A 21,025-nucleotide genomic window follows, 5' to 3' on the forward strand; every position below is an offset into this window, starting at 1 on the left:
ATGGCTTAGTAACACAGTTCATGTCTGTACAATACTGTTTAATGATGAGGAGTGAAGTGTTTTTATAGTATAAAGTTATTATAGTAGCACATTATATTTTATATCCTGAGGTTTTAGGGGTAACATGTTTAATAATTGTATTAGTTGGAGTTCATTCAAGCCAAAAATGTTGTGTATTATCTATCTATCTATTTTTGAGACAGGATTTCTCTTTGTAGTTTTGGTGCCTGTCCTGGATTTCGCTCTGTAGACCAGGTTGGCCTTGAATTTACAAAGATTTGCCTGGCTCTGCCTCCCGAGTGCTGGGATTAAAGGCGTATTTTATTTTTTTAATTACTTATTTTTTTTAATTATTTCTTTTACTTTTGAGATTATAATATAATTAATGGCACTTCCCCTTCCCTTTTTCTTCCCTCCAAATGGGCCCATATATATACATTTCCAAATACAACCTGCTCACCCTCTATAATGCTACTTCTATGTAAGTTCTCAGGCAGACCATTTGATTTTGGATACCAATGGGTAAACTCCTCTCCGAGGAAGCCTCTCCCACTCTCAGTCTTCTCTAGTTTACCTGTAGTTCTTTGTAAAAAGCTGAGGCCTCAGGGTCTTCCCACTGTCCCAGCTTGCTTTAGTACCCTAGGGAGAAGGTGTGGGTGAAGAGAGTCAGGGAAACTCACTGGGCTACCCCCTAGAGAATGTGGGTGATCTCGGCAGAGTAGAGAGGTCAGATGCAGCACAGAGGGGACCTGGGAGAGTGCTGGCAGGTTGCATTGTGGGATATTTGATCACACTGTGAGCATTTGTAGATGAATTTCTAAACAGTCTTAGTAAATAAGAAACACAGAGCCAAATACAGGGGTAATAGCCAAAGAGATCAGAGCAATAGCAAAGAGCCACTGACTACCCTTTAGCTTACCACCAAGCTGTAGTTTCCCACATGAGAGCTTCTTCCTGCCTGACCTGTGCTTTTATTGCTTTCCTGTTCTGTCTTCTCATTGACTCTAAGCCCAGCCACATGACTTCCTCGTCACTGCCTGTCTATACAGACCTCCAGGTCTCTATGGTTGGTACTGGGATTAAAGGCTTGTGTCACCACAGTTGGCTGTGTCCTTGACCACACAGAGACTCTGCCTGCCATGTGATCGGATTAAGGGTGTGGGCTACCACCGCCTGACTTCTCTTCCCGGCTCGCTATGACCTCTGATCTCTGGGCAAACTTTATTTATTAACATCTCTCTGAGCTAGCAAGTTTTCACCCCAGCATCTGACTCCCGAGTCATTATTGGTAAAATAGAATGATAGAGACTTAGTTAAAAACTACATGGGGCTTCTGAGGCAGAAACAGTTCTGGTGAGATGTAAAAGTCCTGCGGGGCCTTGGCCTGAGCACCGGAGCAGTGATTGCAGAACCTCAGTCAGAGGCTGAAACAGCAGTAGATTCAGGCCCAGCTGCTGTGCCAACGATAAAACAATAAGGTAGGGTAGGTTCTGGTGGAATCCTAGATGTAGGTTGTGGTATCGCAGGGGTGGCCAGACAAAAGTGGTCACCGAACACGGGACCCTGGCTAGATTGGGATAGATGCTGGAGAAGAATGTGGGCCATCTGGCTGCCTGAGTGTATTTAGTTAGAAAGGAGGGCCTCTGACTTCCGCCGTGCTAAGCGAGCCCAGGTTGAGGAGCCTCTAGTATCAAGTGGAATCATGGAGGAGGGTCATCCTCATGAGTCCACAGATCCTCCTCTGTGCCCCATTCACTACCTGCTGAGCATCTGCCTGCAACCATCACCCTTTTTTAAGTGAGTAATGTATGTCAAGTTCTTGAAGGCCATTTCCTAGAAACCAGTTGGACTTATTTTTTCTGGAATGTGCAGGGACTGCAAAATATTGCCCTCTGAGTTAACCCTTTAATAAATGTGGATCTCAAAGATTTTCAGAGCTATCTGCTTAAATATCCTTTTTGAAGATAAGTAAATAAAGGTTTTGAAGCCTATTGGATATGGATTTAAGGATCATTTTTTGTTACTTAAAAGCTCTTGGGTCTTGAAACTTTAATAACCTCATTGAGATTTTCTTTTCTTCCTTTTCTTTCTTATCATAGATCCGTAGTTAATAGGTATACTGGCTGGCTTTGTGTGTCAACTTGACACAAGTCAGAGTCATCAGAGGAAGGAGCCTCAGTTGAGGAAAGGCCTCCATGAGATTCAGCTGTAAGGCATTTTCTTAATTCATGTTTGATGGGGAGAGGGCCCCGCCCATTGTGGGTGGTGCCATCCCTAGGCTGGTGGTCCTGGATTTTATAAGAGAGCAGGCTGAGAAAGCTGGGGGAAACAAGCCAGCAAGAAACACCTCTCCGTGGTCTCTGCATCAGCTGCTGACTCCAGGATCCTGGCCTGGAGTTCCTGTCTGACTTCATTCAGTGATGAGTAGCAGTGCTGAAAAATGTAAGCCAAATAAACCCTTTTCTCTCCTACTTGCTTTTTGATCCGGTGTTTCATCGGAAGCAATAGAAACTGTAAGACAAATTGGTACCAGTGTAGTGGGGTATTGCTGTGACAGACATGACCATGTTTTGGGGAGGACTGTGGAAGGACTTTGGAACTTTGGGCTAGAAGAGCCACTGAGTGTTAAGAGCTCAGTGGGATGTTCTGTGGAACCTTGGAAGATAAGAATGTTATCTTAGTTATCTTAGCAGTGGAGAGCAGTGCAGAGGATGGAGGCCTGGCTTGTGAAATTTCACAGGGAAGATTACAGACTCTATCAAGGCCATTTGCTATTTTGATTTAAGATTCTGTAGTTCTGGTTAGCTGGGGCTGAAGAATCAGCTGTGATTAACAAGATACCAGAACTACTAAAGTGAAACCTTTGTTACTGGGACAATTGATGCTGGAGCTAATAAATTAGCAGTGATTAAGAAGAGACCAGCATCATTGAGGTGAAATCTGGGAAGTATTTTTCTGAGAGCACGGAGAAGCTGTTGTTCTAGAGGCAGCCAAGGTTGTACCTTCTACTGGCAGCTGGACTTGGTAATTTATGAGAGTCACCCATGTGGTACTGGTTTTGAAGGCATGACGGGGTCATGGAGATCAGCTGAGGCTTGGCACTATGCGAGGTTAGTAGAGGCCATTGGTGAAGATGTAACCTCAGCAGCAGTTGAAGGCCCAGGGCTGAAGAGGCCATGCAAAGAAGTTGAGTTTGGCACCATGAAGAGAGCCTAAGAGAGGCTATTGGTGAAAGTGCAGACCAGTTGCAGCAGAAGACCCCAGGGTTTTGGAGACGCCAGTGCCATGGGGTGACCACCAAGAACAGCAGCAGCAGTGGAGTGGAGCCAGCTGGAGCCTAGAGGACAAGCTGTGTGTGCTGCAGAGGGTGGAGCCAGAGAAGTGTCCCAAGCCCTTTGGAGGAGTCCAGAAGATTGTGAGTGGATCCCAGGTAGTGGAAGGTAGGAATTTGGTTTTGCTTTGATTTGATTGTGACTGTGCCCTGGTTTTTCCCTCTTGAAGTAAGAAAGTAGTATTTTATTGGAGCCCTCGAGAGACTTCGAATTTTCAAAGACTTTTGGTTTTAAAAGAGATTGGCTATTATAAAGGTACTGAAGTTTTAATGTGTTTGAACTTATAAAAACTGTGGAATGTTTAAAGTTATTTGTTTTTAATGTGAGATCTTGGGGATGAATAAAAAAGGAAGGGTTATGGCTCAATAGTGATGGGTTCATATGTCAAGTTGACAAGGAATCAGTTACACTGGCTGGTTTTGTTTATCAATTTGACCCACAAAAGCTAGAGTCATCAGCAAGGAAGGAGACTCAGCTGAGAAAATGCCTCCCTGAGATCCAGGTATAAGGCATATTCTTAGTGATCAATGGGTGGCACCCTGGTGGGTGGTGCCATCCTAGGCTGGTGGTCCTGGGTTCTATAAGAAAGAAGGGTGAGCAAGCCTGTAAGCAGCACCCCTCCATGACCTGTGCATCAGCTCCTGCTTCCAGGATCCAGGCCTGTTTGATTTTCTGGCCTGACTTCCTTCAGTGATGAACAGCAATGTTGGAGTGTAAGCCAAATAAACCCTTTCCTCCCCAGCTTGCTTTTGATCATGATGTTTCACCACAGCAATAGAAAACCCTACCTAAGACAATAGGTCATATTCAGGATGGAGTTAGAAGTTATAAAAATCAAGAAGGATTTAGGTCAAAACATTTTAGACAATGAAGCAGTAATTATTTTTTATTTCATCAGTGTTTCTTGAAAATGTGTATTAGTGATTAACATAGGCAGAAGTAACAAAATCCTCCTCTATTAAAAACAAGGATGGTTACACACTAGCACTGTGGGGACATTTGTATCAGAAGAGATGACAGGTTGTTTTGCAAATACTTGGAAAGGCCCTTTCAGAATGAAGAGTAAGATTCTCCAGGACTTAAACTGCCAAGGAAGTAAGTGATGGAGTGCTTTTCAACAATTAGATAAAAAGGTAGCAAGATGGAAGAACCAGAGGTAAGGGTAAAAATGAGGGTTGAAAATATTTCTATAGAAGTTACTTGGTGTCAGATCCACATAAATTTGTGGCCCAGAATCACAGTTATTAAGGATAGTGAACCGAAGTTTTTATTCTAATCACTTTCAATGTTAAATGCTGCCCGAGGACATTAAGCAGAACATGTAGCTCTTTTGCCAACATGTGAGATTCTCAGAAGCTGTTCATTGAGTACATGGGGTGATGTTATATTTCAAGTAGTTGATTAAATAGTTGCTTGTCAGATTGAAAAGAGTCTCAGAGAAGGTTCATGGGAAAATAGGCTCATCAAAAACTATTGCAACAGAAAACAAAGTAGTGACTTATGCTTGACTACTTTTGATGTATTTAAATCTTCTAAATTACACTTTTTTTGTGTTTATTCTCTCTCTCTCTGTGTGTGTGTGCGTGTGTGTATGTGAGAGAGAGTGAGTGAGTGTGAGCACGCGCAGATGTGAGTGCCATGGTGTGCATGCAGAGATAAGAGGACAACTCATGGGAATTGGTTTTCTCCGTCTACCATGTGGGTCCCAGAGATCAAACTCAGGGCATTGGCCTTGGCAGTAAGTGCCTTCACCCACCGAACCATCTCACTGGCTCTACTTTTGGTATTTTCTGAAAGACTCTGAAGCTAATGAGCTTTTTAGAAGGTTCAGTCTAAGTCCAGGAACTTTTGTTCAAAACCTTGTTACTCCTCAGAATTGATAGACCTCCATGGCTTCATCCAGTTGACATTTACATAGAAAAAATAATAATAAAATGCAAAGTTCTCTTCATTTTTTGGAAGTCAACAAAGCCTGGACTTTGTAAGCGTTGATGCTTCAGTCACAAGTCTAGGGATAACCCAAGCCAAAGAGCATATAGCTAGAAAGAAAAGAGAAAATCTGGAAAGTGTTATCTTTCAAGAAATACACACTGTTTGCAGAATTGGGATTCCAGTCCCTGTTTGGGGCACCTGAAGTTACTGTGAGGGCAGGCCTTGGAGGTTTATGTATAAGAAGTGGATTCCTAGATAAAATGTAAAGAAGGCTGCAGAGCCAACTCCTCCCAGGAGTTTCTCATGTTTCTCGTGTTTCTCAGCCTCTTCAACTAACCTATGCTGCCACACACTTGTGTGGCCATGGGACCATATTTCATGCTCCTGATTGATTTCTCCTTTGCTCCTTTACACATCTGAGGTATAATGGGTACACAGATTCACTTCTGATGGTCTCTCGGTGGCTCAATTTTACCTATCCTCCTGATGTTGGACTTGGCCATATCAACTTGCTTTGACCACTGGAATGTCAGCAGGTGTGATAGAGACTGAATTTTGGGACACATTTATGTGGTAGACTCATCTTCTATCATACCTTTCAATGTCATACAAAGAACACACATCTATGACCCCTCTGGTCTGGGAAGATTTGGATGCAACTTTCACTTGGAATGAAGTCCAGACAAACCCAGGTCAGGTCAGCGGACTCAGCTTATTTGCGCATGTGTGAATGAGAAGTGAATGAGAATACTTGATTTTTCTTTTCTTTGTTTTAAGACAGAATCTTGCTATGGTGGCTGTGTTGGCTTTGAACTCACTATGTAACCAAGGCTGGCTTCAAATGTACTGTGCTCAGAGCTACCAAAATAACTGAAAAGATACCAACTGTTGAGTGGCTTATGAATGCTTACTTAATGGAAGAGGCAAAAGGGCAGACAAATATGCTAAGAGTGATGTTCCTGATTAGCACAAGATAGTCTTGAAGTATTTGAACTCATTTCTAGAGGTGGGGAGAAGACTGTAAGAAATAAGAAAAGTGGTTTTGGGAGAGAAAACCCTTTTCTGAGTGCTTCATGTCACATAAAATTAATTAAGCAAATGAGTGGCAGAGATGGGAGGCTGTGGTAAATCCTCAGTTGCTTAGTGGTTCATGCTTGAGTGTTCTTTGCTCTGGCCACAGAGACAGCTGGAGTAAAGAGAAAGAAGCAATGTGTGGATGAACTATGAGCCATGTGAAGTTGCTGGCACTTAGGCAGGGAGAAACAGGGTCAGAAGGACTTCCAGGAGTTCACCCAAAGAGGCCTAATACATAATGTTGAACTTTGCAGAATGGACCAGTGTGAGGCCAGATTGTCAATGAATGCTTTGATAATACATATGCAGGATTTTTCACACAGCTACATTTCTCCAGTCAATGACACTGGCCACTTGTATGATAGTATACAGTGTATGGTCCTGAAACTTAAAATAATTTTACAGATTTGTGAAAGGACTGTGACGGGATGTGATAGTTAGAAAATTGGCCTTCTTTATCAATGTGTAAATTTGGCATCCTTCCATAGGCATCTAATACTTTTTTGATGATGATGGTTGATAAAGCAGAGCCTGAGAACTATGCAGCAGGTGAGAGACACACTCCATTGATCTGTTTCTGTGAGGTCATGGCTGCATTTATGCCTTAAGTAAATGGTTTCTTCAGACATATAGAGGATGGATTTGGAGGAAAAATGATTAGAGACAGGGTGAGCATTTATGAGGGCAATGCTCAATGAGATGAAATTGACCTTGGGCTAGGGCAGTAGGGATTGTGGGAAACAAGAGACAGGTCTCTAAATATGTTCCTAAGGGGAAACCTGCAGGAGTTGGTGATTGGGTGCTGGGAGGAGGAAGGGGCTGAACATCCAGTTCCTTTCCTTACCGACCGCAGTGAAAGAGTAAACTTGGTTATGTTTATTAGTGATCTAGCTTACTTGTGAGAAATAGTTATTTTCCCTTGTTTGTTTCTGTCCAGTATAATTGGCAGAAAACAATATGGTAAAAAGTGGGAAAACTATCTTCATGCAGGAGTGGCTGCCTATGAGGTCCAATCATCTTTTAAAAAACATATCATTGGGTACCAGTTTTAAGATGATGGTGAGTCAAAGTCCTTTATTGTGAGAGGGATTTGGTGAAATAGAAAGTGGTGTGGACTGGTGATACAATTGCAGTTCAGGCACACTAAAAAACAGCCAACCAACCAACCAAACCAACCAACCAACCAAACAAACAAACAACAACAAAATTATTTCTTTTTGACCAAGAGAATGAGAACTCTGGCCTATGTGGAGGCTTAGCATTCCAGTTGGGCAGGTATACACCTGGCTAAAGAGCCACCTCTCAGGAAGATGGGTCTAATTTAAGCCACACTAAAGAGATAGGAGGAATAAATATCCCTTCAATAAGATAATGTGCTTTTTCATCTCAGAATTCTCACATATAGGACTGCAGACTGCAGAACAATGTCATGCTACTTTTCCTTTCCTTCCTTTCCTAATCATTCTTCCTTAACACCTTGGACATTGCCCTTTTTTTAAGGCTCCCCTCCAGCATGTGACTGCTTGTCTACCATGCAGCACTTTTATGCTGACTTAACTCAAACAGCATGGCTTCTCCCATTCTTATTATCTTTCTTCCCAGGCATCTGCTGATATGATTCCCTGGTAACAGTGAGAGTTAAGGGTTATAGGAGAAGGAAAGATGTTTTAAAAAGAAACAGATTAAGTGTTGTTCTCATCTCTCACCAAAGAAACTTATCTTTGCAACAGACAGAGAGACCCTTGCAGAAGACCATAAGTGATCGAAATGCAGAGAACAAGAGATGCTGTGGTACCCAGTACTAACTGATACATCTTCAGAAAGTAATTACAGTTCAGGAGTAATTGCAGAAGAGGAACAGAATGATAATAAAAGACAGAGATACCAGAAGTTTGCTATGAGATTGTATCTCCTAGAAATGTCAGAGAGCTACTCCCAGGAAGTCTTATTGACATGGCTGCCTAAAGAAGACCAATGGGCATACTGACAGGGAATGGGGAAAGACTGAGGAGGCTCAACCCTAGACAAGAACTATGGCCAAATGAGGAACACACACACACACACACACACACACACACACACAGAGACAGAGAGAGAGAGAGAGAGAGAGAGAGAGAGAGAGAGAGAGAGAGAGAGAGAGAGAGAGAAATGGCCTTCCCCAGGGAAGAACCCCCAATTGGTGATCCAATACCGAGTGGTCATCCCTGAGGTCATAGGCATACAGGGAACACTATATGGACTGAGGAAGTTGTATTTATGTATTTTGAAGTATGTGTGTATAACAACAATTAAAGAAAAAGAGGCCATCAACTTGAGAGAGCAATGGGTGTCCATGGGAGGGATTGGAGGCAGGAAAGGGAAGAGGGAGAATTCTGTGATTGTAAGTTCAAAAAGAAAATAAGTTCAAGTATTGTTTTTAAAAAGACTTAGAAAAATAGGAAGGGACCAACACAGTTGGAGCTCATGCACCCAACACTTGCCCTGGTTCTTTACAAAGCACGTAAGTGCCTCCTCAGTTCTTGTCCACCTCCAGCTCTCTAGTTCCTACAGTGTACTGAAAATATTAGTCAGGTCCAGCCGAAGGTCGGAGCTCATATGAGCCTTGAGTGCAAGACTTTCTCATAGACTTCCTCATAATTTCATTGTGAGTTTGACTGGATTCATGCATGAGGTACTTCTGCTTTTACTATGGAAGCCTAAACCACCCCAAAGTAGTTGAAAGCTCTCTGGAAGGACTTTCTTATACACATACACACGGTAAGTTAGCTGAGGATGTAGAATTTGAACTGTAGATCTATTGAATGTGCATTGGGATCGCCAGGAAGTAATGTTACAAATTAAAATGCTAAAGCCTTCTGCTCAGGAGCTGGGGAACATACAGCCGAGTCCCCCAAGGGAGTGGGGGTGGTGGTGTCTGGGAAAAGCCTTGTAATATAAAACAATATAAAGGACAGCATGTCCCCTGAGTCTTGATTTCACTTAACCCGGAGAGAAAAATATATTTGAAATGAGGAAAACACTCAGAAATGAGCTGGAATTTTGGAAGGCTGCATTGCGTGGTATCGCAGCAGGAAATTAACTCTGACAGCATGGCAGGGAAATTAAATTGAGTGAAAGGAACAGGGGATGAGACTTCTGAAGTGACTTTGTTTTGAGGTGAATGGTTCGCCTTTTAATTCCACCACCAGTGGTTACGTAGATATTAAGGGAATCAGGAAGCGAGGTTCTTTTCTTCCCATCTGACTATTTTATCATCTTAAATGCTTACTGTTTAGAGACCAGGAGAGGGGACAGGAGATGTTGAAAATGGGAGGGGTAGAGCAACAGGTGTCCATGGAGGTGGCTCGGCAGGTAAACAGGCATTCTGCCTACACCTGAGTTCGATCCCCCGAACCCACATAAAATATGGAGCCACCCAATCCCAGTACTTAGATGGTAAGATGGGAGGTGGAGTCAGAACTGACTGAGAGCTCTCAGGCCGCTGGCCTGGAGTACACGGCACAGCAGCAGAAACAAGAGAGACCCTGGCTCAATGAGGTGGAAGGAGAGATGTGACTCTTGAAAGTTGTCTGAATTACACACACACACACACACACACACACACACACACACACACACACAAACTAATTTTAAGCTAATAAAAATATGTTTAAGGGCTTAAGGTAATGACTTCTGGTTACATTCACTTTCAGGACGTAAAAGGTACAGTTAGAGAAAATATAGTTGATAAAAGTTCATGTAACAACAGATTTACCAGCCTCTATGAGCATCCATCCTCTGTGCAAGTCTATTATCTTAGTTTGGGGTTCTATTGCTGTGAAGAGCCACCAGGACCACAGCAACTCTTATAAAGGAAAACATTTAATTGGGGCTGGCTTACAGTTCAGAGGTTCAGTGGGACATGGCAGCATGCAGGCAGACATGGTGCTGGAGAAGGAGCTGAGAATTCTACATCTTGATCCACAGGCAACAGGAAGTGAACTGTGATAATTGGATGCATCTTGAGCATAGGAAATCTCAATGCCCACCTCCACAGTGACAAACTTCCTCCAAGAAAGCCACGCCTCCTAATAGTGCGTTCCCTAAGAGCTTACAGGGGCCAGTTATATTCAAACTACTGCAGTCTATGCTGAGGGTACAGTGGATATGTCTGTTACCTAGGCAGCATCAATTCCCTTCCTCAGCTCTAACAACAGGCAGACTTCTCTGTGAGAAAGCATTGTTCTGCCTGTGGTATAGTAGCCCTGGAGTTTTAATTTAGTTGACTCTGCCTGCAACAGCTTAGCCCTGGCAGGGGCATCTCATTTTCCAGGCTAGAAGGAATGGCCCAGTGATACCTAATCTAAGAAGATCACTGTGTAATATTATCCTGACTACAGGAATGGTCTAATCTGTGTGAACCTAAGGATGTGTGCCCTAAACTACCATTGTCCTCTTCATGATGTGGTCATGGACACGTAGCCACCCTTGCAGGAAAGAACTTACTCTAAAGAGAAAGCTTGTGTCCTTCCCTTCAGCTGTTAAGTTATTGAAGCTGTGGATACCAAAGAACTAAAATGTCCCCAGAAATTCCACTTAGAAGAAAAATTGTGAAGGCCTGTTACCAGACACAGGAGAAAATGACTTCCAAAAAGGAATTTTAAGGGGTTCTGAAAAATTAACATATTCGTATTCCCCGCCTTGTGTTTCATTTTTGTTTAAAATTGTAACACCGATACAAAATCAGAATCTAGAGTCTCTCTCTCTCACTAGTTTGGCCTAAGTATATATAAATTCATTTTCCTTTATCAGTTTGCCTTTTAATTCCTTTTGAGACATACAGGTTTATAGTTCTGAGGGGTTCCTGAAGGATCCTGTGGTTCTGGTGACGACAGAGCCAGGGCAAGAATGATGAGCCAAGAGAACCTCAGAACAATGGAGCCACAGTTCTGATCAAACCAGATCCCTATCTACCTTCTCTGTGAATGTTCATTTCCATGATCTCAGAATCCTCTTTACTATTGTGGTTTGTTTGGTTGTTAGGTGGGTGACTGTTAGACTGCTTGCAATGATGTAGGAGGCTGAAAGGACTATGAAGCTTGCTTCTATGTCCTTAGTTTTATTTAGAACTTTTAACATCCATTCTCCGCCCTTGAACTTATTTGTGGAATGGCTGAACTTCCTCTTTTTACCTTTCTGGTGTTCACAAGGAAGAGGCTTTCAAATTTTGTAGATTATTTCATTCTGAAGAATCTGGCCTCCCCCCTCCCTTCAGGACCTAAGGAGGGTAAAACAAAATGCCACCCGCTCACCCACTATTTGAAAGCAGGAAGGAAAACCCTGGGCAGAGAACGTGAAGGGAAGGATGACTAGAATGTTCTTTTAATCCTTTCCCAACCACAATCCTGTTTCAAGGTTTTCCTGTGCCAAGACATCATATCATGTTCAAGTTTGCACTTGAGTTTAAGATTCACTAGTGCAACTCATAGTAGAACCATGATGTCCAAGCAGGCTGAAGAGTTGGACTGCAATGGTTCCAGTGCACAGTGGACCAGAGACATCCCAGGGAAGATGCTCTGGGAAATCCAGGAGACAAAATCGATACAGGGGACAAAACTTTAAAAGCAGAAAGCCTTAAGAGAAATCATTTTAAAAAAGTGGTTTTGAGCAGAGACTTGGATGGACTCAGGTCTTGTTCCTGAAGTCAGAAGGGGAGGAATATGAGTAAGAAATGAAGCAGCTGAAATGAACGGGGAAGGACTGAAGAGAGAGAAGTGTGGGTGGGTGGGTGGGTGTGAGCAGGAACAGTTTCCGGAGCTGCCTGATGGCCACTCTTTGCAGGATGTTGAGTTGCCCCTGATTTTTCTGGTGTGGCCTGGCCCAATAAGGCAATGGTGACCACAAGCATACTGATACTTAGAGACCAGAAGAACAATGGCCATGATCCATGAGGACGAAAAGAAGGAAAATTCAGTGAACAGCAGAAACCATAGCTAGAGACATTGACCTCTGCAAGCAGGTTGCAAGTTCATACACAGTTACTGGTTCTTCAAACACTTGCTAGCTATCAAAACTGCACTCACCAGAAAAATGGTGGAAAAAGAGCCTTTACTGCCCTCTAGTCTAAAATGGTCCCCCAATTTAATGTTTTTGAAGAATACCAACTGTAAGGTTCTCCCTTCAAAAGAAATTCTGGACTGGAGAAAAATACACCCTTCCGGGAACCACCATGATGTGAAGGTAGTATCCAAGTTCATCAGGAGACGCTGGTCCAGAAAGGTCATATTACAGACAGTCTTACTGACCAAGTTAAGATGCTCAAATCACATGTTTTATGGGGTCAATTAATGCAACAGATGGTGATGGAAAAAAAATAAGAGATAGTGTGTGTAAGCCAGGGAGGGTAGAAAGATGATGTCATGGAAGCAGTTAATGGTGTAATTTTCCTCGTCTTCTCTTTCGCTCTCTTCCCCTAACTTCCTTTCCTTACCCTCCTTCATATCAAGTTTCCCCTAATGGTACTATGGTTTAGGAGGCCCCAGGATTGAATAACTACACTGAGAATGTCTGAAGTTGATGCATAGTTGGTCTATTTGAGGGACACACAGGCAGAGACACATGACTAGAGATATAGCTCAATAATTAGTTTGTTAGACAGGTGTGAGTTCATCTTTGGGGTGGCCCTGTGCCAGTCCTGAATGAGGCTCCAGTAGTTAGTGATTGTGGCGGTCTGACTGACATGTTCCCCTCTAGTGTTGGTCATTTAAATACTTGGTCCCTAGGGGATGGCACTGTTCAGTGATGCTTAGAATGTGTGACTTTGTTGAGGAAGTATGTCCCAGGAGTTGGGTTGTGAGAGGTAAAAGACTTGTACCATTTTTGGTTCACTCTCTGCTTGGTGCCTGAGGGCTAAAGATAGGACTTAAAGACTCTCAGCTCCTGCTCCAGCTGCCATGCCTGCCGGTTGCCTCTGACCCAGCATTATGGACCTGCTGGAACCATAAGCTCAAATAAAATATTTCTTCTATCAGTTACCTTGGTCAATAGGAAATTAACTTGTACAGTGATGACCAAGTTATTGTCTGGAGGTGGCTTGATTTATACCTTACAATTTCTTTCTTCTTTGTTAGTTATTAGTAAGGGTTTTGGAATAGTCCATGTTCTTGAAAAAAATTATGAATTGTATTCATCCTAGCTTTAACCTACTCACCACAACTATTTATATATGTATAAATTCTCATATATCACAAAAGTTTCTTGCCATCTCACAGTTTTTAGTCAGTACATCTTCAGAGTTTTATTAATCCTATTTGCTTTTTTGCCTGCTATCATGGAAGTTAATAGTACCAACCATTCAACTATCACAGTTGAGTTTAGCTGCTTGGAGAGTTTATCATCATTACTGTGGTGGTTAATCTTGATTATCAGCTTAGCAGGATTTAGAGTCACCTAGGAGACATGCCTCCTGCTGCATCTGTGAAGGCATTGCTGAAGAGTTTTAACTGAGGTGAGAAGGCCTGTCCTGAATGTGGGCAGCAGGACTCCATAGGCTGGAATCACAGCCTGAATACAAAGGAGAGATGGACTGGAGGACCAGCAGTCACCCCCCCCCCCACTTCCTCTATGCCTTCCCTGTTGTGATAAACTGTGCCCTCACACCAAGAGCCCAAATACATCCTCCTAAGCTGTGTTGTCAGGGTCTTTTGAGACATCCATGGGAAAGGTAACCAATAGATTCCCTTTCGACAAATTTTTAGTGAGGAATTTGAGTGATGCAAGCAAAACTGTGGTGTATTATCTTCTAGAATATTGAAAATGAGGAACAACGGCTGGATTCTGTGACAAGATGGTGGACTGGAATTTTCCTTCAGTACCTCTGGGAGGTGGAGATTCTGAATAGTGCCACACTAATGACAGGAATGGAGGCATCTCTTTGGTACACTGATTCCATTTCCTTTGGTTACATTAGCCACAGTGGGATACTGTACCACAAAGCAATTCTATTTGTAGTTTCTTCTCGTGTTTTCTGAAGACGTGCTTTTCTTTTATTTAAATACTACTTGTTTATTCATTGAGAGTTTAAAATATTTATTTTATGTGTATGAGTATTTGGCTTCCATGTATGTCTGTGAACTATATGTGTGCCTGATGCCCTTGGAGGTTAGAAGAGGACATCAGATCCCCTGGAACTGGAGGTAAGGATGGTTGTGAGCTGCCATGTGGATGTGAGACTCGAACCCAGGTCCTCTGCAAGAACATCAAGTGCTCTTAACCACTGACCATCTCTCCAGTCCTCTTTGAAAGTTTTCTTGTAAATTCTATACTATTTTGCAGCACAGAGTGCCTTTACTAATTCAAATTCCCACCAACAGTATAAACTTGGGTTCCTTTCTTCATATCTTCATCAGCATTTGTTGTTTTATCTTTTGATAATATTTTGCTATTCTCCATAGAGGGAGATAACTCATGATTTAACTCTGCATTTCTCTGATAATGCATGAGATGAAACTTCTTTCTTATAGTTGTTGGTGATTTCTATGTTTTCTTTTGAGACAGAGCTTTTCAGTAATTTTCTGGTCCGAGGGAAACAGATCTGTTGGTTTTAACTGGTTTCTTGAACATTTGTATATGAATCCTCTGTTGGATAAGGAGTTTGCTCATTTACAGATCAATCAGAGATCTGCACGGCACATTTGGTTGGACGGTGGATATAAATGCCATGTGAGCACTATGGGTGGGAATGCCGCTGGGAAGGGCTGCGTCAGATGACGGAGAACAGCGCTCACATGACACACAGGGTAGAGGCTTCCTCGGGTGTTAGTGAGCACAACGCTATACACTTCAGATCCTCACCGCAACTTTGGGAGGTGGAGATTGGAGAACAGAAACTGAGATTTAGGCCAGTCACTCAGTTAAGGACCAGGGAGGCAGGTTTTTTGTCATTGTTCTTATTTTTTTTTGTATACATCATACATTTATTAGTGAATATCCCTCTGAAATCAGCAACAATATTAAAAAAAATAATGATTGCACTACTTGGTCAGTCAAGCAGAACTAGCAACTTTCATTTTAAAAAAAGTACAAATCTGTTAAAAATTTCAATCCGTATACACACATATATAATACAACATACTAGTTATGTTAAATACTACAAACCAATGTGAGTTCAATGGGATGGAAAAAAACCACACATTTAAGCTTTAAGAACTATTTTCTCTATATATTAGCATTTTTTTCAAATACATACATGGGAAAAATGAGGTAACTGTAAGATGTGCAAGGAACAGGGCCCCCAAATCACATGTGTTTATATATATGTGTGTAATTATATATATGTATGTATGTGTATATATATACACCTTTCTAACAGAACACAGGCGCTGGGCCCAGCAATGCTGGGGGAAGGTGCCCACTGTCATGCCTAGGCCAGAAGTTGGTAAATAAAGAGTAAACAATGCCAAGCCCCCACCACAGGAAATCATGGTAACATGGCATCTACAGCAAGGTCGGCAAATCACAAACATCCGAAGTAATTGTTTGATAAATCTTTCTTAAATGATTAAAAAAAAAAAGGTGTATTCCCCCCAGTAGCTGCTTGTTGGAATCATCACTGCAGCCGACACAATCCATGAGTCAATCCTGTTGCCCCAGGAACCACAAGGGTTTGGAAACCTTTTGTTGGGGTGAGGAAGGGACGGGGTTGGATAAGGTGGTTCTCTGTGTAAAACGTGGATTTTCAACACTGCTATAAATATAGAAACATCACCTGGAGTTATATACAGTAAGACTTTGGGTTCTTGTGGGTGGGACCAGGCCAATGGGCCCCTGGCAGGCTGGGGTGGGAGGCAGGGAGCCAGGGCTGCTGTATGGGAACGAGGGTGGTTGGAGGATCCCTGAAGCAGCAGGCACCAATGGCTGCCTGCTAGGATGTGCCGGCCCCACACGCGGTTCGTTCACTCAGGGCAGCAACCCCAGGTGGGGTAGGGAAGGAATGGGACCCGAAAGGAGAGTGGGGAGCTGGGCCGCCTCTAGACCCTGGAGGCAGGGATCAGGCTGGGAAGGGCCCCCAGGTGGAGGTTCATGCCCTCCCCATCTCTGTCCTTAAGGGATTCCTAGGAGGAGACTCAACCAGGCAGGTGGGCGACAGCCCCTGGCTGGAGGAATGCCCTGCAAAGCAAATGGTCTCGGTAGACTCTAGGGACATGTGCAGTACAGTGCGTGGCAGTTATCAGCTGAGCACAGACCCCCAACCCTGCTCTGTGACTTCTAGCCGCACAGTCATTTGGAGGCCTGGTGCAGCACAACCTGACCTTACTCTGCCCCCTGGGCGTTTGGTCCTGGTTGGTCCCTATGCCTTCACCCTATTCCTTTAAACCAAAAAAAAAATTAAAACAAAAACAAACAAAACAACAACAACAAAAAAAGAAAACAAAGCCGGGCGGTGGTGAACGCCTTTAATCCCAGCACTCGGGAGGCAGAGGCAGGCGGATCTCTGTGAGTTCGAGGCCAGCCTGGTCTCCAAAGCGAGTTCCAGGAAAGGCGTAAAGCTACACAGAGAAACCCTGTCTCGAAAAACCAAAAAAAAAAAAAAAAAAAAAAACCACACACACAAAAACAAACAAACAAACAAAAAAACCACAAAAATCAACCAACCAACCAAAAAACAAAACCCCCCCCCCCCAAAAAAAAAAACCAAAAACAAAAAACCCCACCAAATAAAACAAAACAAAAAACCCTCCAAACACCTCTAAATATCCACACAATTTTTGGGCCAAATGAATAAACAAAAACTGCATGCAAAACGACAGAGGGGAGAAGATCGAGCACTGGTCTGACATTGTCACTGGTGGAGGGGTAGCCACCACAAACACAAGGACATGCCCAGATCGTGAGTTGGCTCCTGCAGAACCGAATGTGTCCAGCTTGGAGCCCCCATCCCACTGCTCCAAGAGCCTGGCTGGGCTACACCTTCCAGCCTGGGGGTGGGCTGGAACGCTGTGCCTGGGGTGAGGGTCCTGAGGAGTCAGAGCCACACTGCACAGCAGTGGAGGAAGAGCCGATTGCCTAAGTCCGTCTGGAATCAAACAGGACTCAGATCTGGGACTCAGGAAATGGTCTCTGGCTGCTCTCTGCCCACAGACGTGGTAGTGTACCACCTGTGCAGGGAATACTTCACTTCGGTACAAGAGACCAGGTGACCCCGGGTGGCTACTCCTTTGCCCATTTTGGGGTGGGGGTGGGGAATCACCAGTCACACTTGGGGAATGGACTCCTGCCTCCCAGAGCCAGCAGGAAGAAGGACCCAAGGGCAAATAAGAGGCAGACTGAGCTGGGGACACTCAAGCAGCTCCATGGCGGGCGGGCGGATGGATGGATGGACGGACAGACGGACGGAAGGGCGCGCAGGCAGGCAGGCAGTTTGGGGAAGGAGTCTTTGGAGCTTGACAGATGCAGGGGCCTCTCCAGGGCTGACCCTGGCACCAGCTCTGGAGTTGCAGGTGAGAATGCTGAGGCAAGCCTGGGCCCCTCCCTGTCTCCCCCACCCATCTCCGGAGCTTTGGGCAGGGTTCTTGTGGGTGGCTGAAGGAGTCTCCCTCAGCCTCCCTGGGCATCTCGGAGGCATCGGCCCGGCAAATGGGACAGGTCCGGTTAGCCATCGAAACACTTGGCATGGAACTCATGGTTGCAGGGAAGGACTCGGAGCAGCTGCATCACCTCAGAGTCACTGAAGCAGACCACACACAGGGTCTGCTCCGACTGATGGCTGTCAGGGTTAAAGCGCTAGGACGGCAGCTGCTCTCTGTCTGCTTTGGTGAGGCCTCGGGGCTTGCCATCTCCCAGCCGCTCAGCCAGGTTCAGGAGGGCCTCATAGTTCTCCATCTCCACATCATCCACATCCAGATCCAGGCTGATGGTGGGGCCCATGGTGGTCGATGACATTGGCAGCATTGGAAGGAAGTAGGGTAGGAAGCTTGGGTAATAAGATGGCGGCAGCGGCTGCTGTAGACGGTATCTTTGTGTGCTCAGTCTTCGTGGCATCATGTGGGAATACAGCACACCGAAGGACATCTCCTGGTGCAGTGGGTCAGGGGGCAGGTAGTGAAGGGGCACCGAGGGTGACAAGGCCGGGCCAGTGGCAGAGGTGGAGTAAGTGAAGCTACCTATGGGGTGCTGGTCCCTTCGAAGGTCCATATCATTATCCAGTCGCTGCAGGGGCATCCGTGGGTGCTGGGTCGGTCTGCAGGGATACAAACTGACCAAGAGGTGCCATGTGGGTAGGTTGGGGCGGTGGGGCCGGTGGCGCGCGGGGGGTGTGTGTGTGAAGAATGTAGTGGTCACTGGAGATGAGGTGGGGGGTAGGTGTGATAGGGCACAGGGAGCTGTTGCATGGTACACGCCTGCATCAGCTGCGGGGGTGGGAGGCAGCACAGTGGTTAGTGCTGCCCACTGAACATCACGGAGCATGCCGGGAGCTGCTGGGCACTGCAGCCAGGGATGTGTTGGCTTGTAGGCAAGGGGGAGCCTTGGGTGGTCACTGTAGTGACTGTGTAGGACAGAGGGACAGGTCCCTGGTGCGCCTTCCCCAGAACTGGCCTGGACTGCTGCTAGGTCTTGTAGAGAATTGCCAGTGATGCACAGGGGCGGAGGGTGGCCACTTAGTCACTGCCAGAGTCCATGGTCTCATCAGGGGAGCACAGAGGTGGAGGGGCTGGGCCGGGGCTCACAACCCTTCTTAGGGCCGCGGGACCGCAGCCTCTCAGCCACCAGAGGTGACGCCACTCCCAAGCCCTGCAGGCCGGCGATGACCTCATAGCCCACGGCGCCTCCCGTCTCTCCTCTTGTTTTGTTTTTCTTATATGCATACATGCATATCTGCATGTCTGTGATAGTGTGTGCACATGTGGCCACCAGAATCCAGGGCTAGGTTCCTCTTCATTGGTTCCCATCTTTGTTTTTGGGATCAGTTCTCATTGAGTCTGAAGATGACCAGTTGGCTAGACTGGCCAGTGGAGTCACAGATCAGTGTATTTCTGCCTCCCTAGTGCTGGGACTGCAAGCGCACAACGCTGTTGCACACAGTTTTTACACGGACGCTGAGGATCCACATCCGAGTCCTCATGCTCGCTCATCATGTTTTATCCACTGTGCCATCTTCCCAGGCCTGGGAAGCTGGTTTTGATGCTAGACTGTGGCTTCTCCCACACCCACGGAACTATTTGGAACCCAAAGAAGAGGAGGCATGGGTTAAAGGAAGAATTAGAGGCCTGTGGGGTGTTTTCTTTCACAGAGGAGCAGAGGGAAGCCTTTGAAAATAGAAACTCTGAAATCAGAATTCGGGGGCTGCCGAAGTCAAGTACAAGTGCCTATCTGAAGAGGAAGCATTGTTTTAAACCCAGCCTTAGTGCGGTCTGGGACAACATAGCTTCTGTGATTAGAATATCTAAGGGGCGAGCCGGGCGGTGGTGGTGGTGCACACCTTTAATCCCAGCACTCGGGAGGCAGAGACTCTAGGTGGATCTCTGTGAGTTCGAGGCCAGCCTGGGCTACCAGGTGAGTTCCAGGAAAGGTGCAAAGCTACACAGAGAAACCCTGTCTCAAAAAACAAAACAACAACAACAACAAAAAAGAATATCTAAAGGACATCAATGGAGGAGTTGAGAAAGACATTCAGCCAGAGTGTTAAGGGTAAGACAGGTCTCAGGTTTGCTGCTGGTTCTGTGCTCTTGTTCATAGTCTACAGAGATACCTCAAGTATATTCAGCACTATTCTCCTGTGTTAAAAATGACAAATCTAACTTTTTTCTTTTCAGTCATGAACATCAAGTTTTGTAAACTTGTGGTTTAAGAAGCCGTAAAATGCCACGGAGGTGAGTTCAGTAGTCACTACCATATGCTAGGCTACTATTTCATAGCTACACAGACCATACATCATTTCAGATTTCCTAACAAAGATTGAATTCACTGTGATTCTTATTTCCCCTTTTGCCTTGAATTACGTCACTTTCCCCCATTGATTACAATATCTTGATCTAACATCTGTGGTTGCCATGGATATCTCCATATGGCACCTGTCTTCACATCATCTTTAAGCTAGGAGAAGCTAGGTGAGATCACCTGTCTGATAGTTCTAAGTCTACACTGGGCATGGAGTTGCAGTCATCCACAAAGTAAAAGATGACAGTGGGAGAATGGGACTCTAACTAAAGTGACTGATGGGTATGATGGATGTCACCAACTTCTCTCTATAGAAAATTCACTTTGTAATTGATATTTGTCAAAGAAATGAACTGATCCCATACTCTAAAGAAAAATAATCATTTTAGGCAGCAACCTTAAATGGCTTATGCAGTCGGTCAATATATTCAGTTATCTGAGCGTGCTTTTTTCCCTAGTTAAATTATGATGTAAATCTCATCATCAAGAAGTTGCATTATTTAAAACCTGACATTTCAAGCTTGTGCTCTTGAGTTATTTTGGTGGTAATTACTACTTTTGGAATTACCAGACTAAATGAAGAACTCTTGAGCTTTGGTTATCTTACCATTTGGGGGCAGGAGAAGTAGCAGAGCTATGCCGAGGCCATGAGACCTTTCCCATGGGGACTTGGGCCATTTCTGTGCAAACATGCATATGGTGGATTTCCACACAGAGTATGAATGTTGGCCAGGCATCTTGATTTTCCCAAAATCACATTGGTCATCTCTTCC

At 44.6% G+C, this 21,025-nt stretch overlaps 1 pseudogene; it reads right to left on the reverse strand.

Moving 5' to 3' along the window:
- Positions 1-17,279: 17,279 nt before the first annotated feature.
- LOC114693334 lies at positions 17,280-19,184 on the reverse strand (annotated as a pseudogene).
- Between the last annotated feature and the right edge of the window lie 1,841 nt (positions 19,185-21,025).

The sequence above is a fragment of the Peromyscus leucopus genome, chromosome 18, assembly GCF_004664715.2.
Source record: "Peromyscus leucopus breed LL Stock chromosome 18, UCI_PerLeu_2.1, whole genome shotgun sequence".
NCBI classification, from domain to species: Eukaryota; Metazoa; Chordata; class Mammalia; order Rodentia; family Cricetidae; genus Peromyscus; species Peromyscus leucopus.